The following is a 19,825-nucleotide window of genomic DNA, read 5'->3' on the forward strand; positions in this document are numbered from 1 at the left end:
CGGAGGAGGCATTGTGGTCATACCACCTCTTCATGTCCTCCTGGCTGGCCTCGAGGTTCGCCTTGGCCATCTCCCTGAAGCGCCGGGTCTGGTTTCGCAAGGCCAGGATGTATTTGAAGACGTCTGGAGGGGTCGTTAGGGGGGCCATCTCCCAACCTTCCTTGACTAGGCTGAGGGGCCCTCGCACAGGGTGCCCATATAGGAGTTCGAAGGGGCTAAAACCGAGGGACTTCTGGGGAACTTCCCGGTAGGCGAAGAGGAGGCACAGGAGCAGTACATCCCACTGGCGACGGAGAGGCTCTTCCAATCCCCCAATCATCCCTTTGAGAGTGCGGTTAAAACGCTCCACTAGTCCGTTCCCTTGGGGGTGATAGGGGGTCGTGAATCTGTAGGTGACCCCGCATTGTTGCCAGAGGGACTTCATGTATTTAGATATGAAATTCGTGCCTCGGTCGCTGACGACTTCTCGGGGGAAGCCTACCCGGGAGAAGATCCCCATCAGGGCCCGGCCAACCACCGGAGCGGTCACTGTCCGTAGGGGCACCGCCTCGGGGTAGCGGGTGGCATGGTCCACTAGTACCAAGATGAACCTGTGTCCTTGTGCCGTGCGGGGGTCCAGAGGTCCCACAATGTCTATCCCCACCCTCTCGAACGGGGTGGTGACCACAGGGAAGGGTTGTAGAGGGGCCTTCAGCTTCCGGCCACTCTTCCCGCTGGCTTGGCATGTGGGGCAAGATCGGCAGTGGTTCAGGACGTCATTCCTCATTTTCGGCCAGAAAAAGTGGGTCACCAGGCGACTGTACGTTTTGTCCTGGCCCAGGTGTCCAGCCAGGGGGACATCGTGGGCCAGGTTGAGCAGAAAGTCTCGGAAGCGGAGCGGTACCACCAGAACTCGACCGGCCCCCAGCTCGGCGATTCTTTGGTCGCTTTAGAGTAGGTCGTTATCCCAGTAGACCCAGTGGGTTCCGGTGGTGTCCCCGGCGTTTTGGGTGCTAGCTTGTTGGCGGAGTCCCTCGAGGGAGGGACAGGTCTTTTGTTCCTGGCGGAACTGTTCTTGTGTGGGCCCCCCTTCTTGCCGCCACTGAGCCAGATCCGGAAGGTCCTGGTGTTGCGCGTCTTCTTCGGTAGTCGGGTCCGGGAGGTCGGACTCGCCGTTGTCCTCTACGGGGGCAACCGGGGGCGGAGGTGCTGGCCATTCGGTTTCTTCTGATCGGGGGGCGGCACGGGCGGCCATGGATCGGGTGGTTATGCAGGCCCAGTCTGGGAGGCCCAGCATCCCCAAGTGCTCTCTTCTCTCGACGGTGGCCCACGGGGAACTCTCGAGGTCATTCCCCAGGAGGCAGTCCACGGGGGCATCGTCCCGGACCGTCACCTTCAGTAGGCCGGAGACCCCTCCCCATTCAAACGGGACGCAGGCCATCTTACACATGCTCTCAGAGTTGTCTGCCGAGCGGACGGGGCAGAGAATGTTCGGTAGGATCTGCTCGGGCTTCACCAGGTGACAGCGGACGGCCGTCACGCTGGCGCCGGTGTCACGCAAGGCCTCGGCTCTCTGTCCATTAATGGTCACCCACTGACCGTATTTTCTGGTGTTGGCGGGTAGGGGAGCCCGCGGAACCATGTCTCTTCCCCCTAAGCATGCCAGGACCATGGCGGCCGGTTCCCACCCTTGCTGGGCCGGCTCATACTCTTCGGGTCCCTCCGATGATTGCTCTTCCCCTAGGGCAGCGGCAGCTACCTGGCGGGGCTTGGGCGTTTGGTTTAGCGGGCAGTTCGGATCATTGGCGTAGTGGCCTAGTCGCTGGCACCGGTGGCACGTGACGTTGGCTCGGTACCCAGGCCGCAACGGGGGGTTGCCCCGGCCGGCCGGGGGCGGGGTGCTGGCCACGGGTGTTGCTGGTAAGGCGTCTCTCCCTCGCCCCTGGCCCCCTCCTCCTCCCCGAGGACGGTGCTGGCCTTGGTTGCTTCTGTTCTGGTCGTGTGGCCCTTTCCGGCCCACTCGGGTGCTTTCCCACCGGTCAGCTTCGGCGGCGAGCTGCCGGGGGTCAGTCAGCTTACTGTCGAGTAGGTGCTGCCTGAGCTCGACGAAACAGTTGTTTGACAGGTGCTCCCATACCATAAGGTTGAAGAGTTGTTCGTAGGTGGTGACCTGACTTCCCTTGATCCAACCCTCGAAGGCCCGGCTGAAATAGTTCACGTATTCTACCCAAGTTGTACCTGGGATCCGGGTGCAATCTCTGAACCTCTGGCGGTACATCTCGGGCGTGAGGCCGTAGCGGGTGAGGAGGGCAGCCTTCATGTGGTCGTAGGACGACATTTGGTGATCGGGGAGCTGCAGCAGGGCATCGCGACCCTCGTTGATAAATCTCCCCCAAAGTCCGGCTCCCCAATCACTCCGGTCGATCCGGTGGGAGGTCATTGCGATCTCATAGGCTTTAAACCACTGTTGTATGTCGTCTTCTCGGACATACTCGCGGACCACATGCTTGGGGATGTGAACTTTTTTCTCAATTGGCCCCGGGGTGTGTGGTCGCTCAGGCACCCCCAGTTCCTTATTCTGTTTGCGCAGTTCTATTTCCGCCAGTCGGCGCTCGTGCTCGAGCGTTATTTTTTTCTCTTCCAGCTCTCTCTGTCTCTGCTTTTCTTCTCGTTCCTCTCGAAGTCGCATATGCTCGAGGTTGAGTTTCTGTTCAGCTAACTTGAGTTCCCCATCCATCTTGAGTCGTGCCATCTCTAATTCGTGTAATCTGACTCTGTCTCTTTCTCGTATCTCCTCCTGCGAGAGGCCCGTTCCCCGCTCCTCGGGAGCCGTGGCGTTCCCCTCTGGTGTGATGCTGTTTTGGTCTGGTGTGATGCTGCTTTGGTCGGAGGGTCCTGCGACCCCAGTTTCTGTCCATGACTCAAGAGCGCGCTGTAGATCATCCTTGGTACTCAGGCCGGTGGTAGCAATGCCAAGTTCTATGCAAAATTGTCTCAGTTCGCGGTGGTTGTATTCTTCTAATTTCTCCATTTGGAACTTCTCGGTGGAGCTGCTATCTTTGGTCGACATCGTGCTTTGTCGTGGGGTGAGCTACTCTCTGTACGATTACGCGTTGATTCGGATCGCGCCGCTGGCCACCAATGTTAGAAAAGGTAGACGGACCGGGAGGGTCGGCCGGGGTCAGGAGGAGAGGTCTCCGGGGAGAGCCGTCTCCAGCGATCGTACAGACAAGTAACTTCCCCCCCACAGACAGATATCACACACGGATAAGGTTCAGTGTTCTTTATAAGCACTTATTTAAGGTACGGTTGAATGGTACAAGGAGGTCTGGACTCAGGGGTCCCCTCGATTAGAGTCTCGCAAGGTAGGGAAGGGGGTAGCGGGACAGTCTATTTACCAATCAGGTAGTTCGGATGAGATGATGATGAGCTCACAATCCTCGAGCTTGGTGGTTAGGTGGTACGGGCCGCGGCAGCGCCAGCAGGTCCCGGTGTGGATGGTCGATACAACGGGCCGCGGCAGCGCCAGCAGGTCCCCGGAAGATATACGGTCCGCGGCAGCGCCAGCAGGTCCCGGTGAGGATGGTCGTTACAACGGGCCGCGGCAGCGCCAGCAGGTCCCAGGAAAATGACTGTTGCAGCAGGCCGCGGCAGCGCCAGCAGGTCCCGGTGATGATGGTCGTTACAACGGGCCGCGGCAGCGCCAGCAGGTCCCAGGAAGATGAATGTTGCAGAAGGCCGCGGCAGCGCCAGCAGGCAGGACGATGGTTCACAAGAGCGGGCTACGGCAGCGCCAGTAGACCGTCAAGGTTGAGTTCACTCGGTGTCTCTCGACTCCAGGATACAACTGCCTTCCTGCTCCGGAGCTGCCGCAGTTATAGGGCTGGTGCCCTTTGATGTCCGGACCCTCGCACTTGGAGGTCGGAGGGTCCGGGATGAAGGTGTCCAGACACCCAGCAGGGGGTGGAGCCAGTGCCTGGGGGAGCTGGGGGCGATCGGCACCTGGCGGGGGAGAGCCCTTGACACTTCGTTCTCCCATTGACCTGCCAAGTGGTCCGCTCACCTCCTGGGTGGATGGTGGTGCCGGGATGTCGGGGCCGGCCAGGCCCGGGGTTAGGGTCGAGGGAAGGCCATGCGGCCGCGTGGTGCAGGGCCCAAGATGGCGGCTTGACCCGGCCGGGGAAGCCGGGGGGGCTGGACCCCGTGATGAGTAGAGGTCCGAGGGCAGAGGGTCCGTCGGGAGACGGAGTACAGGTGCTTGTCGCGGGGATATGCCAGGTGGGCCGGGGTTCGGGCCCTGTCGAGCGGGGAGGGAGCAAGCCGTCTGTGAGGCCTGTCCAACACTGCTCTCGAGTCCACCTCGTGCCTCTTTCATCCACCACCAGACGCTCCTGCCCCTTTATCTCATGAATCCAAAGGATGTCTGCTCTCGAGTCCACCTCGTGCCTCTTTCATCCACCACCAGACGCTTCTGCCCCTTTATCTCATAAATCCAAAGGATGTCTGCTCTCGAGTCCACCTCGTGCCTCTTTCATCCGCCACCAGACGCTCCTGCCCCTTTATCTCATAAATCCAAAGGATGTCTGCTCTCGAGTCCACCTCGTGCCTCTTTCATCCACCACCAGACGCTCCTGCCCCTTTATCTCATAAATCCAAAGGATGTCTGCTCTCGAGTCCACCTCGTGCCTCTTTCATCCACCACCAGACGCTCCTGCCCCTTTATCTCATGAATCCCAAGGATGTCTGCTCTCGAGTCCACCACGTGCCTCTTTCATCCACCACCAGACGCTCCTGCCCCTTTATCTCATAAATCCAAAGGATGTCTGCTCTCGAGTCCACCTCGTGCCTCTTTCATCTACCACCACACGCTCCTGCCTCTTTATCTCATGAATCTAAAGGATGTCTGCTCTCGAGTCCACCTCGTGCCTCTTTCCTCCACCACCAGACGCTCCTGCCCCTTTATCTCATGAATCCCAAGGATATCTGCTCTCGAGTCCACCTTGTGCCTCTTTCATCCACCACCACACGCTCCAGGCCCTTTATCTCATGAATCCAAAGGATGTCTGCTCTCGAGTCCACCTCGTGCCTCTTTCATCCACCACCAGACGCTCCTGCCCATTTATCTCATGAATCCAAAGGATGTCTGCTCTCGAGTCCACCTCGTGCCTCTTTCATCCACCACCAGACGCTCCTGCCCCTTTAACTCATGAATCCAAAGGATGTCTGCTCTCGAGTCCACCTCGTGCCTCTTTCATCCACCACCAGACGCTCCTGCCCCTTTAACTAATGAATCCAAAGGACGTCTGCTCTCCAGTCCACCTCGTGCCTCTTTCATCCACCACCAGACGCTCCTGCCCCTTTATCTCATGAATCCAAAGGATGTCTGCTCTCGAGTCCACCTCGTGCCTCTTTCATCCACCACCAGACGCTCCTGCCCCTTTATCTCATAAATCCAAAGGATGTCTGCTCTCGAGTCCACCTCGTGCCTCTTTCATCCACCACCAGACGCTCCTGCCCCTTTATCTCATAAATCCAAAGGATGTCTGCTCTCGAGTCCACCTCGTGCCTCTTTCATCCACCACCAGACGCTCCTGCCCCTTTATCTCATGAATCCCAAGGATGTCTGCTCTCGAGTCCACCTCGTGCCTCTTTCATCCACCACCAGACGCTCCTGCCCCTTTATCTCATGAATCCAAAAGATGTCTGCTCTCGAGTCCACCTCGTGCCTCTTTCATCTACCACCACACGCTCCTGCCCCTTTATCTCATGAATCCAAAGGATGTCTGCTCTCGAGTCCACCTCATGCCTCTTTCATCCACCACCAGACGCTCCTGCCCCTTTATCTCATGAATCCCAAGGATGTCTGCTCTCGAGTCCACCTTGTGCCTCTTTCATCCACCACCACACGCTCCAGCCCCTTTATCTCATGAATCCAAAGGATGTCTGCTCTCGAGTCCACCTCGTGCCTCTTTCATCCACCACCAGACGCTCCTGCCCACTTATCTCATGAATCCAAAGGATGTCTGCTCTCGAGTCCACCTCGTGCCTCTTTCATCCACCACCAGACGCTCCTGCCCCTTTAACTCATGAATCCAAGGGATGTCTGCTCTCGAGTCCACCTCGTGCCTCTTTCATCCACCACCAGACGCTCCTGCCCCTTTATCTCATGAATCCCAAGGATGTCTGCTCTCGAGTCCACCTCGCGCCTCTTTCATCTACCACCAGACGCTCCTGCCCCTTTATCTCATGAATCCCAAGGATGTCTACTCTCGAGTCCACCTCGTGCCTCTTTCATCCACCACCAGACGCTCCTGCCCCTTTATCTCATGAATCCAAAGGATGTCTGCTCTCGAGTCCACCTCGTGCCTCTTTCATCCACCACCAGATGCTCCTGCCCCTTTATCTCAAGAATTCCAAGGATGTCTGCTCTCGAGTTCACCTCGTGCCTCTTTCATCCACCACCAGACGCACCAGCCCCTTTATCTCATGAATCCAAAGGATGTCTGCTCTCGAGTCCACCTCGTGCCTCTTTCATCCACCACCAGACGCTCCTGCCCCTTTATCTCATGAATCCAAAGGATGTCTGCTCTTGAGTCCACCTCGTGCCTCTTTCATCCACCACCAGACGCTCCTGCTCCTTTATCTCATGAATCCCAAGGATGTCTGCTCTCGAGTCCACCTCGTGCCTCTTTCATCCACCACCAGATGCTCCTGCCCCTTTATCTCGTGAATCCAAAGGATGTCTGCTCTCGAGTCCACCTCGTGCCTCTTTCATCTACCACCACACACTCCTGCCCCTTTATCTCATGAATCCAAGGATGTCTGCTCTCGAGTCCACCTCGTGCCTCTTTCATCCACCACCAGACGCTTCTGCCCCTTTATCTCATGAATCCAAAGGATGTCTGCTCTCCAGTCCACCTCGTGCCTCATTCATCCACCACCAGATGCTCCTGCCCCTTTATCTCATGAATCCCAAGGATGTCTGCTCTCGAGTCCACCTCGTGCCTCTTTCATCCACCACCAGACGCTCCTGCCCCTTTATCTCATGAATCCCAAGGATGTCTGCTCTCGAGTCCACCTCGCGCCTCTTTCATCCACCACCAGACGCTCCTGCCCCTTTATCTCATGAATCCCAAGGATGTCTACTCTCGAGTCCACCTCGTGCCTCTTTCATCCACCACCAGACGCTCCTGCCCCTTTATCTCATGAATCCAAAGGATGTCTGCTCTCCAGTCCACCTCGTGCCTCTTTCATCCACCACCAGACGCTCCTGCCCCTTTATCTCATGAATTCCAAGGATGTCTGCTCTCGAGTCCACCTCGTGCCTCTTTCATCCACCACCAGACGCACCAGCCCCTTTATCTCATGAATCCAAAGGATGTCTGCTCTCGAGTCCACCTCGTGCCTCTTTCATCCACCACCAGACGCTCCTGCCCCTTTATCTCATGAATCCAAAGGATGTCTGCTCTCGAGTCCACCTCGTGCCTCTTTCATCCACCACCAGACGCTCCTGCCCCTTTATCTCATGAATCCAAAGGATGTCTTCTCTCGAGTCCACCTCGTGCTTCTTTCCTCCACCACCAGACGCTCCTGCCCCTTTAACTCATGAATCCAAAGGATGTGTGCTCTCCGGTCCACCTCGTGCCTCTTTCATCCACCACCAGATGCTCCTGCCTCTTTATCTCATGAATCCAAAGGATGTCTGCTCTCGAGTCCACCTCGTGCCTCTTCCATCCACCACCAGACGCTCCTGCCCCTTTAACTCATGAATCCAAAGGATGTCTGCTCTCGAGTCCACCTCGTGCCTCTTTCATCCACCACCAGACACTCCTGCCCCTTTATCTCATGAATCCAAAGTATGTCTTCTCTCGAGTCCACCTCGTGCTTCTTTCATCCACCACCAGACGCTCCTGCCCCTTTAACTCATGAATCCAAAGGATGTCTGCTCTCCAGTCCACCTAGTGCCTCTTTCATCCACCACCAGACGCTCCTGCCCCTTTATCTCATGAATCTCAAGGATGTCTGCTCTCGAGTCCACCTCGTGCCTCTTTCATCCACCACCAGACGCTCCTGCCCCTTTATCTCATGAATCCCAAGGATGTCTGCTCTCGAGTCCACCTCGCGCCTCTTTCATCCACCACCAGACGCTCCTGCCCCTTTATCTCATGAATCCCAAGGATGTCTACTCTCGACTCAACCTCGTGCCTCTTTCATCCACCACCAGACGCTCCTGCCCCTTTATCTCATGAATCCAAAGGATGTCTGCTCTCCAGTCCACCTCGTGCCTCTTTCATCCACCACCAGACGCTCCTGCCTCTTTATCTCATGAATTCCAAGGATGTCTGCTCTCGAGTCCACCTCGTGCCTCTTTCATCCACCACCAGACGCACCAGCCCCTTTATCTCATGAATCCAAAGGATGTCTGCTCTCGAGTCCACCTCGTGCCTCTTTCATCCACCACCAGACGCTCCTGCCCCTTTATCTCATGAATCCAAAGGATGTCTGCTCTCGAGTCCACCTCGTGCCTCTTTCATCCACCACCAGACGCTCCTGCCCCTTTATCTCATGATTCCAAAGGATGTCTTCTCTCGAGTCCACCTCGTGCTTCTTTCCTCCACCACAAGACGCTCCTGCCCCTTTAACTCATGAATCCAAAGGATGTCTGCTCTCCGGTCCACCTCGTGCCTCTTTCATCCACCACCAGATGCTCCTGCCCCTTTATCTCATGAATCCAAAGGATGTCTGCTCTCGAGTCCACCTCGTGCCTCTTCCATCCACCACCAGACGCTCCTGCCCCTTTAACTCATGAATCCAAAGGATGTCTGCTCTCGAGTCCATCTCGTGCCTCTTTCATCCACCACCAGACACTCCTGCCCCTTTATCTCATGAATCCAAAGTATGTCTTCTCTCGAGTCCACCTCGTGCTTCTTTCCTCCACCACCAGACGCACCTGCCCCTTTAACTCATGAATCCAAAGGATGTCTGCTCTCCAGTCCACCTCGTGCCTCTTTCATCCACCACCCGATGCTCCTGTCCCTTTATCTCATGAATCCAAAGGATGTCTGCTCTCGAGTCCACCTCGTGCCTCTTTCATCCACCACCAGACGCTCCTGCCCCTTTATCTCATGAATCCAAAGGATGTCTGCTCTCCAGTCTACCTTGTGCCTCTTCCATCCACCACCAGACGCTCCTGCCCCTTTAACTCATGAATCCAAAGGATGTCTGCTCTCCAGTCCACCTCGTGCCTCTCTCATTCACCACCAGACGCTCCTGCCCCTTTATCTCATGAATTCCAAGGATGTCTGCTCTCGAGTCCACCTCGTGCCTCTTTCATCCACCACCAGACGCAACAGCCCCTTTATCTCATGAATCCAAAGGATGTCTGCTCTCGAGTCCACCTCGTGCCTCTTTCATCCACCACCAGACGCTCCTGCCCCTTTATCTCATGAATCCAAAGGATGTCTGCTCTCGAGTCCACCTCGTGCCTCTTTCATCCACCACCAGACGATTCTGCCCCTTTATCTCATAAATCCAAAGGATGTCTGCTCTCGAGTCCACCTCGTGCCTCTTTCATCCACCACCAGACACTCCTGCCCCTTCATCTCATAAATCCAAAGGATGTCTGCTCTCGAGTCCACCTCGTGCCTCTTTCATCCACCACCAGACGCTCCTGCCCCTTTATCTCATGAATCCAAAGGATGTCTTCTCTCGAGTCCACCTCGTGCTTCTTTCCTCCACCACCAGACGCTCCTGCCCCTTTAACTCATGAATCCAAAGGATGTCTGCTCTCCAGTCCACCTCGTGCCTCTTTCATCCACCACCAGACGCTCCTGCCCCTTTATCTCATGAATCCAAAGGATGTCTGCTCTCGAGTCCACCTCATGCCTCTTCCATCCACCACCAGACGCTCCTGCCCCTTTAACTCATGAATCCAAAGGATGTCTGCTCTCGAGTCCACCTCGTGCCTCTTCCATCCACCACCAGACGCTCCTGCCCCTTTATCTCATGAATCCAAAGGATGTCTGCTCTCGAGTCCACCTCGTGCCTCTTTCATCCACCACCAGATGCTCCTGCCCCTTTATCTCATGAATCCCAAGGATGTCTGCTCTCGAGTCCACCTCGTGCCTCTTTCATCCACCACCAGACGCTCCTGCCCCTTTATCTCATGAATCCAAAGGATGTCTGCTCTCGAGTCCACCTCGTGCCTCTTTCATCTACCACCAGACGCTCCTGCCCCTTTATCTCATGAATCCCAAGGATGTCTGCTCTCGAGTCCACCTCGTGCCTCTTTCATCCACCACCAGACGCTCCTGCCCCTTTATCTCATGAATCCCAAGGATGTCTGCTCTCGAGTCCACCTCGCGCCTCTTTCATCCACCACCAGACGCTCCTGCCCCTTTATCTCATGAATCCCAAGGATGTATACTCTTGACTCCACCTCGTGCCTCTTTCATCCACCACCAGACGCTCCTGCCCCTTTATCTCATGAATCCAAAGGATGTCTGCTCTCCAGTCCACCTCGTGCCTCTTTCATCCACCACCAGACGCTCCTGCCTCTTTATCTCATGAATTCCAAGGATGTCTGCTCTCGAGTCCACCTCGTGCCTCTTTCATCCACCACCAGACGCACCAGCCCCTTTATCTCATGAATCCAAAGGATGTCTGCTCTCGAGTCCACCTCGTGCCTCTTTCATCCACCACCAGACGCTCCTGCCCCTTTATCTCATGAATCCAAAGGATGTCTGCTCTCGAGTCCACCTCGTGCCTCTTTCATCTACCACCAGACGCTCCTGCCCCTTTATCTCATGATTCCAAAGGATGTCTTCTCTCGAGTCCACCTCGTGCTTCTTTCCTCCACCACCAGACGCTCCTGCCCCTTTAACTCATGAATCCAAAGGATGTCTGCTCTCCGGTCCACCTCGTGCCTCTTTCATCCACCACCAGATGCTCCTGCCCCTTTATCTCATGAATCCAAAGGATGTCTGCTCTCGAGTCCACCTCGTGCCTCTTCCATCCACCACCAGACACTCCTGCCCCTTTAACTCATGAATCCAAAGGATGTCTGCTCTCGAGTCCATCTCGTGCCTCTTTCATCCACCACCAGGCACTCCTGCCCCTTTATCTCATGAATCCAAAGTATGTCTTCTCTCGAGTCCACCTCGTGCTTCTTTCCTCCACCACCAGACGCTCCTGCCCCTTTAACTCATGAATCCAAAGGATGTCTGCTCTCCAGTCCACCTCGTGCCTCTTTCATCCACCACCCGACGCTCCTGTCCCTTTATCTCATGAATCCAAAGGATGTCTGCTCTCGAGTCCACCTCGTGCCTCTTTCATCCACCACCAGACGCTCCTGCCCCTTTATCTCATGAATCCAAAGGATGTCTGCTCTCCAGTCTACCTTGTGCCTCTTCCATCCACCACCAGACGCTCCTGCCCCTTTAACTCATGAATCCAAAGGATGTCTGCTCTCCAGTCCACCTCGTGCCTCTTTCATTCACCACCAGACGCTCCTGCCCCTTTATCTCATGAATTCCAAGGATGTCTGCTCTCGAGTCCACCTCGTGCCTCTTTCATCCACCACCAGACGCACCAGCCCCTTTATCTCATGAATCCAAAGGATGTCTGCTCTCGAGTCCACCTCGTGCCTCTTTCATCCACAACCAGACGCTCCTGCCCCTTTATCTCATGAATCCAAAGGATGTCTGCTCTCGAGTCCACCTCGTGCCTCTTTCATCCACCACCAGACGCTTCTGCCCCTTTATCTCATAAATCCAAAGGATGTCTTCTCTCGAGTCCACCTCGTGCCTCTTTCATCCACCACCAGACGCTCCTGCCCCTTCATCTCATAAATCCAAAGGATGTCTGCTCTCGAGTCCACCTCGTGCCTCTTTCATCCACCACCAGACGCTCCTGCCCCTTTATCTCATGAATCCAAAGGATGTCTTCTCTCGAGTCCACCTTGTGCTTCTTTCCTCCACCACCAGACGCTCCTGCCCCTTTAACTCATGAATCCAAAGGATGTCTGCTCTCCAGTCCACCTCGTGCCTCTTTCATCCACCACCAGACGCTCCTGCCCCTTTATCTCATGAAACCAAAGGATGTCTGCTCTCGAGTCCACCTCATGCCTCTTCCATCCACCACCAGACGCTCCTGCCCCTTTAACTCATGAATCCCAAGGATGTCTGCTCTCGAGTCCACCTCGTGCCTCTTCCATCCACCACCAGACGCTCCTGCCCCTTTATCCCATGAATCCAAAGGATGTCTGCTCTCGAGTCCACCTCGTGCCTCTTTCATCCACCACCAGATGCTCCTGCCCCTTTATCTCATGAATCCCAAGGATGTCTGCTCTCGAGTCCACCTCGTGCCTCTTTCATCCACCACCAGACGCTCCTGCCCCTTTATCTCATGAATCCAAAGGATGTCTGCTCTCGAGTCCACCTCGTGCCTCTTTCATCTACCACCACACGCTCCTGCCCCTTTATCTCATGAATCCAAAGGATGTCTGCTCTCGAGTCCACCTCGTGCCTCTTTCATCCACCACCAGACGCTCCTGCCCCTTTATCTCATGAATCCCAAGGATGTCTGCTCTCGAGTCCACCTTGTGCCTCTTTCATCCCCCACCACACGCTCCAGCCACTTTATCTCATGAATCCAAAGGATGTCTGCTCTCGAGTCCACCTCGTGCCTCTTTCATCCACCACCAGACGCACCAGCCCCTTTATCTCATGAATCCAAAGGATGTCTGCTCTCGAGTCCACCTCGTGCCTCTTTCATCCACCACCAGACGCTCCTGCCCCTTTATCTCATGAATCCAAAGGATGTCTGCTCTCGAGTCCACCTCGTGCCTCTTTCATCCACCACCAGACGCTCCTGCCCCTTTATCTCATGAATCCAAAGGATGTCTTCTCTCGAGTCCACCTCGTGCTTCTTTCCTCCACCACCAGAAGCTCCTGCCCCTTTAACTCATGAATCCAAAGGATGTCTGCTCTCCGGTCCACCTCGTGCCTCTTTCATCCACCACCAGATGCTCCTGCCTCTTTATCTCATGAATCCAAAGGATGTCTGCTCTCGAGTCCACCTCGTGCCTCTTCCATCCACCACCAGACGCTCCTGCCCCTTTAACTCATGAATCCAAAGGATGTCTGCTCTCGAGTCCACCTCGTGCCTCTTTCATCCACCACCAGACACTCCTGCCCCTTTATCTCATGAATCCAAAGTATGTCTTCTCTCGAGTCCACCTCGTGCTTCTTTCATCCACCACCAGACGCTCCTGCCCCTTTAACTCATGAATCCAAAGGATGTCTGCTCTCCAGTCCACCTCGTGCCTCTTTCATCCACCACCAGACGCTCCTGCCCCTTTATCTCATGAATCCCAAGGATGTCTGCTCTCGAGTCCACCTCGTGCCTCTTTCATCCACCACCAGATGCTCCTGCCCCTTTATCTCATGAATCCCAAGGATGTCTGCTCTCGAGTCCACCTCGCGCCTCTTTCATCCACCACCAGACGCTCCTGCCCCTTTATCTCATGAATCCCAAGGATGTCTACTCTCGAGTCCACCTCGTGCCTCTTTCATCCACCACCAGACGCTCCTGCCCCTTTATCTCATGAATCCAAAGGATGTCTGCTCTCCAGTCCACCTCGTGCCTCTTTCATCCACCACCAGATGCTCCTGCCTCTTTATCTCATGAATTCCAAGGATGTCTGCTCTCGAGTCCACCTCGTGCCTCTTTCATCCACCACCAGACGCACCAGCCCCTTTATCTCATGAATCCAAAGGATGTCTGCTCTCGAGTCCACCTCGTGCCTCTTTCATCCACCACCAGACGCTCCTGCCCCTTTATCTCATGAATCCAAAGGATGTCTGCTCTCGAGTCCACCTCGTGCCTCTTTCATCCACCACCAGACGCTCCTGCCCCTTTATCTCATGAATCCAAAGGATGTCTGCTCTCGAGTCCACCTCGTGCCTCTTTCATCCACCACCAGACGCTTCTGCCCCTTTATCTCATAAATCCAAAGGATGTCTGCTCTCGAGTCCACCTCGTGCCTCTTTCATCCACCACCAGACGCTCCTGCCCCTTCATCTCATAAATCCAAAGGATGTCTGCTCTCGAGTCCACCTCGTGCCTCTTTCATCCACCACCAGACGCTCCTGCCCCTTTATCTCATGAATCCAAAGGATGTCTTCTCTCGAGTCCACCTCGTGCTTCTTTCCTCCACCACCAGACGCTCCTGCCCCTTTAACTCATGAATCCAAAGGATGTCTGCTCTCCAGTCCACCTCGTGCCTCTTTCATCCACCACCAGACGCTCCTGCCCCTTTATCTCATGAATCCAAAGGATGTCTGCTCTCGAGTCCACCTCGTGCTTTTTCCATCCACCACCAGACGCTCCTGCCCCTTTAACTCATGAATCCAAAGGATGTCTGCTCTCGAGTCCACCTCGTGCCTCTTTCATCCACCACCAGATGATCCTGCCCCTTTATCTCATGAATCCAAAGGATGTCTGCTCTCGAGTCCACCTCGTGCCTCTTTCATCCACCACCAGATGCTCCTGCCCCTTTATCTCATGAATCCCAAGGATGTCTGCTCTCAAGTCCACCTCGTGCCTCTTTCATCCACCACCAGACGCTCCTGCCCCTTTATCTCATGAATCCAAAGGATGTCTGCTCTCGAGTCCACCTCATGCCTCTTTCATCTACCACCACACGCTCCTGCCCCTTTATCTCATGAATCCAAAGGATGTCTGCTCTCGAGTCCACCTCGTGCCTCTTTCATCCACCACCAGACGCTCCTGCCCCTTTATCTCATGAATCCCAAGGATGTCTGCTCTCGAGTCCACCTTGTGCCTCTTTCATCCCCCACCACACGCTCCAGCCACTTTATCTCATGAATCAAAAGGATGTCTGCTCTCGAGTCCACCTCGTGCCTCTTTCATCCACCACCAGACGCTCCTGCCCCTTTATCTCATGAATCCAAAGGATGTCTGCTCTCGAGTCCACCTCGTGCCTCTTTCATCCACCACCAGACGCTCCTGCCCCTTTAACTCATGAATCCAAAGGATGTCTGCTCTCGAGTCCACCTCGTGCCTCTTTCATCCACCACCAGACGCTCCTGCCCCTTTATCTCATGAATCCAAAGGATGTCTGCTCTCTAGTCCACCTTGTGCCTCGTTCATCCACCACCAGACGCTCCTGCCCCTTTATCTCATGAATCCCAAGGATGTCTGCTCTCGAGTCCACCTCGTGCCTCTTTCATCCACCACCAGACGCTCCTGCCCCTTTATCTCATAAATCCCAAGGATGTCTGCTCTCGAGTCCACCTCGCGCCTCTTTCATCCACCACCAGACGCTCCTGCCCCTTTATCTAATGAATCCCAAGGATGTCTACTCTCGAGTCCACCTCGTGCCTCTTTCATCCACCACCAGACGCTCCTGCCCCTTTATCTCATGAATCCAAAGGATGTCTGCTCTCGAGTCCACCTCGTGCCTCTTTCATCCACCACCAGACGCTCCTGCCCCTTTATCTCATGAATCCAAAGGATGTCTTCTCTCGAGTCCACCTCGTGCTTCTTTCATCCACCACCAGACGCTCCTGCCCCTTTAACTCATGAATCCAAAGGATGTCTGCTCTCCAGTCCACCTCGTGCCTTGTTCATCCACCACCAGACGCTCCTGCCCCTTTATCTCATGAATCCCAAGGATGTCTGCTCTCGAGTCCACCTCGTGCCTCTTTCATCCACCACCAGACGCTCCTGCCCCTTTATCTCATGAATCCCAAGGATGTCTGCTCTCGAGTCCACCTCGCGCCTCTTTCATCCACCACCAGACGCTCCTGCCCCTTTATCTCATGAATCCCGAGGATGTCTACTCTTGAGTCCACCTCGTGCCTCTTTCATCCACCACCAGACGCTCCAGCCCCTTTATCTCATGAATCCAAAGGATGTCTGCTCTCGAGTCCACCTCGCCCCTCTCTTATCCAACACCAGACGCTCCTGCCCCTTTATCTCATGAATCCCAAGGATGTCTACTCTCGAGTCCACCTCGTGCCTCTTTCATCCACCACCAGACGCTCCTGCCCCTTTATCTCATGAATCCAAAGGATGTCTGCTCTCAAGTCCACCTCGTGCCTTTTTCATCCACCACCAGACGCTCCTGCCCCTTTATCTCATGAATCCAAAGGATGTCTGCTCTCGAGTCCACCTCGTGCCTCTTTCATCCACCACCAGACGCTCCTGCCCCTTTATCTCATGAATCCAAAGGATGTCTGCCCTCGAGTCCACCTCGTGCCTCTTTCATCCACCACCACTCGCTCCTGCCCCTTTATCTCATGAATCCAAAGGATGTCTGCTCTCGAATCCACCTCGTGCCTCTTTCATCCACCACCAGACGCTCCTGCCCCTTTATCTCATGAATCCAAAGGATGTCTGCTCTCGAGTCCACCTCGTGCCTCTTTCATCCACTACCAGGCAGTCCTGCTCCTTTATCTCATAAATCCCAAGGATGTCTGCTCTTGAGTCCACCTTGAGCCTCTTTCATCCACCACCAGACACTACTGCCCCTTTATTTCATGAATCCCAAGGATTTCTACTCTTGAGTCCACCTCGTGCTCTTTCAACCCCCAGACACTCCCTGCCACTTTATCTTATGAATTCCAACAATGTCTACTCTTCAGTCCACCTTGTGCCTCTTTCATCCATCCCCAGGCACTCCTGCTGCCACTTTATTTCATGAATCTCAAGGATGTCTACCCCTGATTCCACCTCACCCCTCCTTCACCCCCCCAGACACTCCTTTCCCTTTATCTCATGAATCCGAAGGCTGTCTACTTTTGATTCCACCTCGAGCCGCTTTCATCCACCACCAAGCACTTCCACTCCTTTATCCCATGAATCCCAAGGACGTCGCCTCTTGAGTCCACCTCGTGCCTCTTTTATCCATCACCAGACGCTCCCTGCCACTTTATCTCATGAATTCCAAGGATATCTACCCTTGACTCTATCTCGTGCCTCATTCATCAATTCCCAGGCACTCCTACTGCCCTTTTATCTCATGAATCTGAAGGATGTCTACCCTTGATATTACCTCATTCTTCCTTCACTCCCCCAGACACTGCTTCCCCTTTATCTCATGAATCCAAAGGCTGTCTACTTTTGATTCCGCCTCGAGCCTTTTTCATCCACCACCAGCCACTCCTACCCCTTTATCTCATGAATCCCACTGAAGTATCTAAAGGCTACAAGCCAGACTGGGCCATAAGGACGGGGATGTTGCACATGCCAGGCTGGAGCGTCAGGGGCCACAAACTAGACTGGGACCCAAGGAGGTACAAACACACTCTGACTGAAGGGGGTTTTACAAGCAAGACTGTAGTGTGATGGGGCAGAAGCCAGACAGCTGTGCGAGGGGGTTGCATGCCAGACTGGAGTGTAAGGGAGCCACATGCAAATCTAAGGCATACGTGGGGAAAGGGCCTGATCATAATGTGAGGTGGTCGTGGGGGCATTGGTCATACTGAGGGTACTGGCCAGGGTAGGTTATGTGGGAGGGGGACACAGGAGGAGCTACCCCTGAGTAGCATGTTCAGGTAGTCTTGTTTTTCTGCCATCAGCACACATTCTTGAAATCTTATAAAGTGAAACTAGAAGACCCACAACGTAGTGTGCTCTGCTCTTAAAAACCTTGTACTGGCTAAAGGAAGCAGTGGCACATGTTATGGGGCCAATTGGCCGTTATTCAGGACAGCTTACCAACCTAGTTATACCATATGCTGCAAGACAGCCACAGAGTATTCAGGATCTCCCTTTCTTGAAGAACTTGTATGCCCGTTAAAAAGAAAATTAATTCTGCTTGTCACCTTTGCTATATTATCGTATTACAGGACAAAATGTTACCCTTTGATGTCAGAAAAACATGCCCACTTGGTGTCTGAGTTGCAGTGAAAATTGAAAACCTAGGATCACTGCTGGCTTCCCTACTTAGCCAATTTGAGTGATCCTAGGCTGCTATTTTCTTTCATTTACTCTCCCTTTTATTCATTGGTGTAAACAAGGAGAGGGCTAAAGATGAGGGCCTCTATTTCCATTCATACCTCTTCACACCTCTCCCAGGCACAAATTAAGTTGTGACATGAACATTTTGTTGCTTAGCTGCAACAATTCCATCTAGAGCAGCATATTACAGCATTTGCTATCTCTTTCTTCTGCTTTATTTTAATAGTTTACATAAACAAGCAGAGAAAATATATATTTTTGCACTCCATAGATAGAGAAAAGCTAGAATCTCTTTCTGCATGTTTCCACTTTTTACAAGTTCCAAACTACTCCAGCTTTTTTTAAACTGACTTATATTGAAGTGTTTCTAATATCTGTATGCAACACACATCCAGCAGGTTTTTTCTGGTGTGTAATATTTTGCAGCACTAGAGATTTTATTTGTATTCTTCACGTTTGCAAGCATGCTCACTCTATCATATAGAAGTGCTACGCACCAAGGTTTTAAGTGGTTTGTGCGAAAGGTGATGGTGTGGCCATGTTTTATATGGCATAAAGACATACACCCTGGTGTACATGTTCGAACTTGTTCCCTGTTAATCATTTTAGCCAATTTACTCCAAAATTGTGCTTTAAATGCACCTTTGATTTCATTTTTAAATACATTTCCTCAGGGGTGGTGGGACCTCGCATCAATATCTTACTTGAGGAAAGCTCCCTTGCTGAAATTCAGATCGGGTATTACATCGGGATTTCAGTGGTGCCAGTTGAGGATGCAGGTGGAGCCAATAGAGTAAGTGGGTGGAGTCAGTGCGTGGAGCAGGGGAAAGTGGGTGTGGCATCCTACAAAAATTTGAGCACCTGGACTTAATATTTTACAAATTAAGCACTGGGCGCCTCCCGATGCCAGCTCGAGTGACTGGGAACTGTCACATGTTTACAGTCACAACTTGTGGGTGACAACTAAAGGTCGCAGGTCACGTGCGTTTTGGGGCTCTAAACATTCACTGACATATAGTCCTAGGTTTCGTCATTGTTATTGAGGCGCGGGGAGTGGAGGAAAGACCAGAAGTCTCTGCTTTTCTTACTCTCCTGAAATACTTCATTCCTACTGGGACACCTTTCTTGTTCCACTCAACGCGCTCATTCCCCGCCCCTGATAATGACCAGGCTCTGATTGGTTGTTTTGTGGCTTGGATAGTAGGTGTGAGGATGTCTGGGCAGATGATGCTACGAGAGACCTGCAGAGGGTGTTTAGAGGTCCTTCTGTGGAGAGCCTCTCTCTCCATGTCTGAACTCTCATTCTCTAGACATGCATAGGGTGAAGAATGGTGGATCGGTGGGTAGTGGAGCGGACTGATGGCGAGTGCATTACCGCCACACTAGCAGTGATGGAAGCAGAGACCCGGAGGGACTCTTTGTCACATAGTTTGACACACTCATGTCAGTCTCAGCCCTCTCTGACAATCCAGGTGTGTAAGGGCACCGCTAAGGACTACGAGCTGCAGAACAGTGGGCAGGCTTACTCATGGGTGCTGGGCACCTCAATAAAACCTCTCTAGAACCCACGGTGTTAGCCTTTCAAGCAGATATCCATAAACACTGAGGTACATGGACTTCAAGTTGGGTGTGACAATACATTGGGGTTCTAGACACTTCCATCAGACATGAGTAGATATTGGGGTGCTGTGCACTTCTGTCAGATGTGAACAGATAGTGGGGTGCTGGGCCCTTCCATCAACCATGTTTCTTAACTCTGGACAAATGGGCTTATGCAATAAATGTATACAATTCCCCAAAATAGCAAAAAAATTTGAATTGTCGTGTTCCCCAAACCTACAGACCTTTCTTCTGCCCC

The 19,825-nt window shown here is 53.6% G+C and overlaps 1 protein-coding gene across 1 annotated transcript in view; it reads left to right on the top strand.

Moving 5' to 3' along the window:
- Positions 1-19,825, top strand: part of LOC146808741 (uncharacterized) — a 62,463-nt gene that overhangs the window by 39,650 nt on the left and 2,988 nt on the right. The window lies entirely within an intron of this gene.

Source organism: Triturus cristatus, chromosome 7 (assembly GCF_964204655.1).
Source record: "Triturus cristatus chromosome 7, aTriCri1.1, whole genome shotgun sequence".
Classification (NCBI taxonomy): Eukaryota; Metazoa; Chordata; class Amphibia; order Caudata; family Salamandridae; genus Triturus; species Triturus cristatus.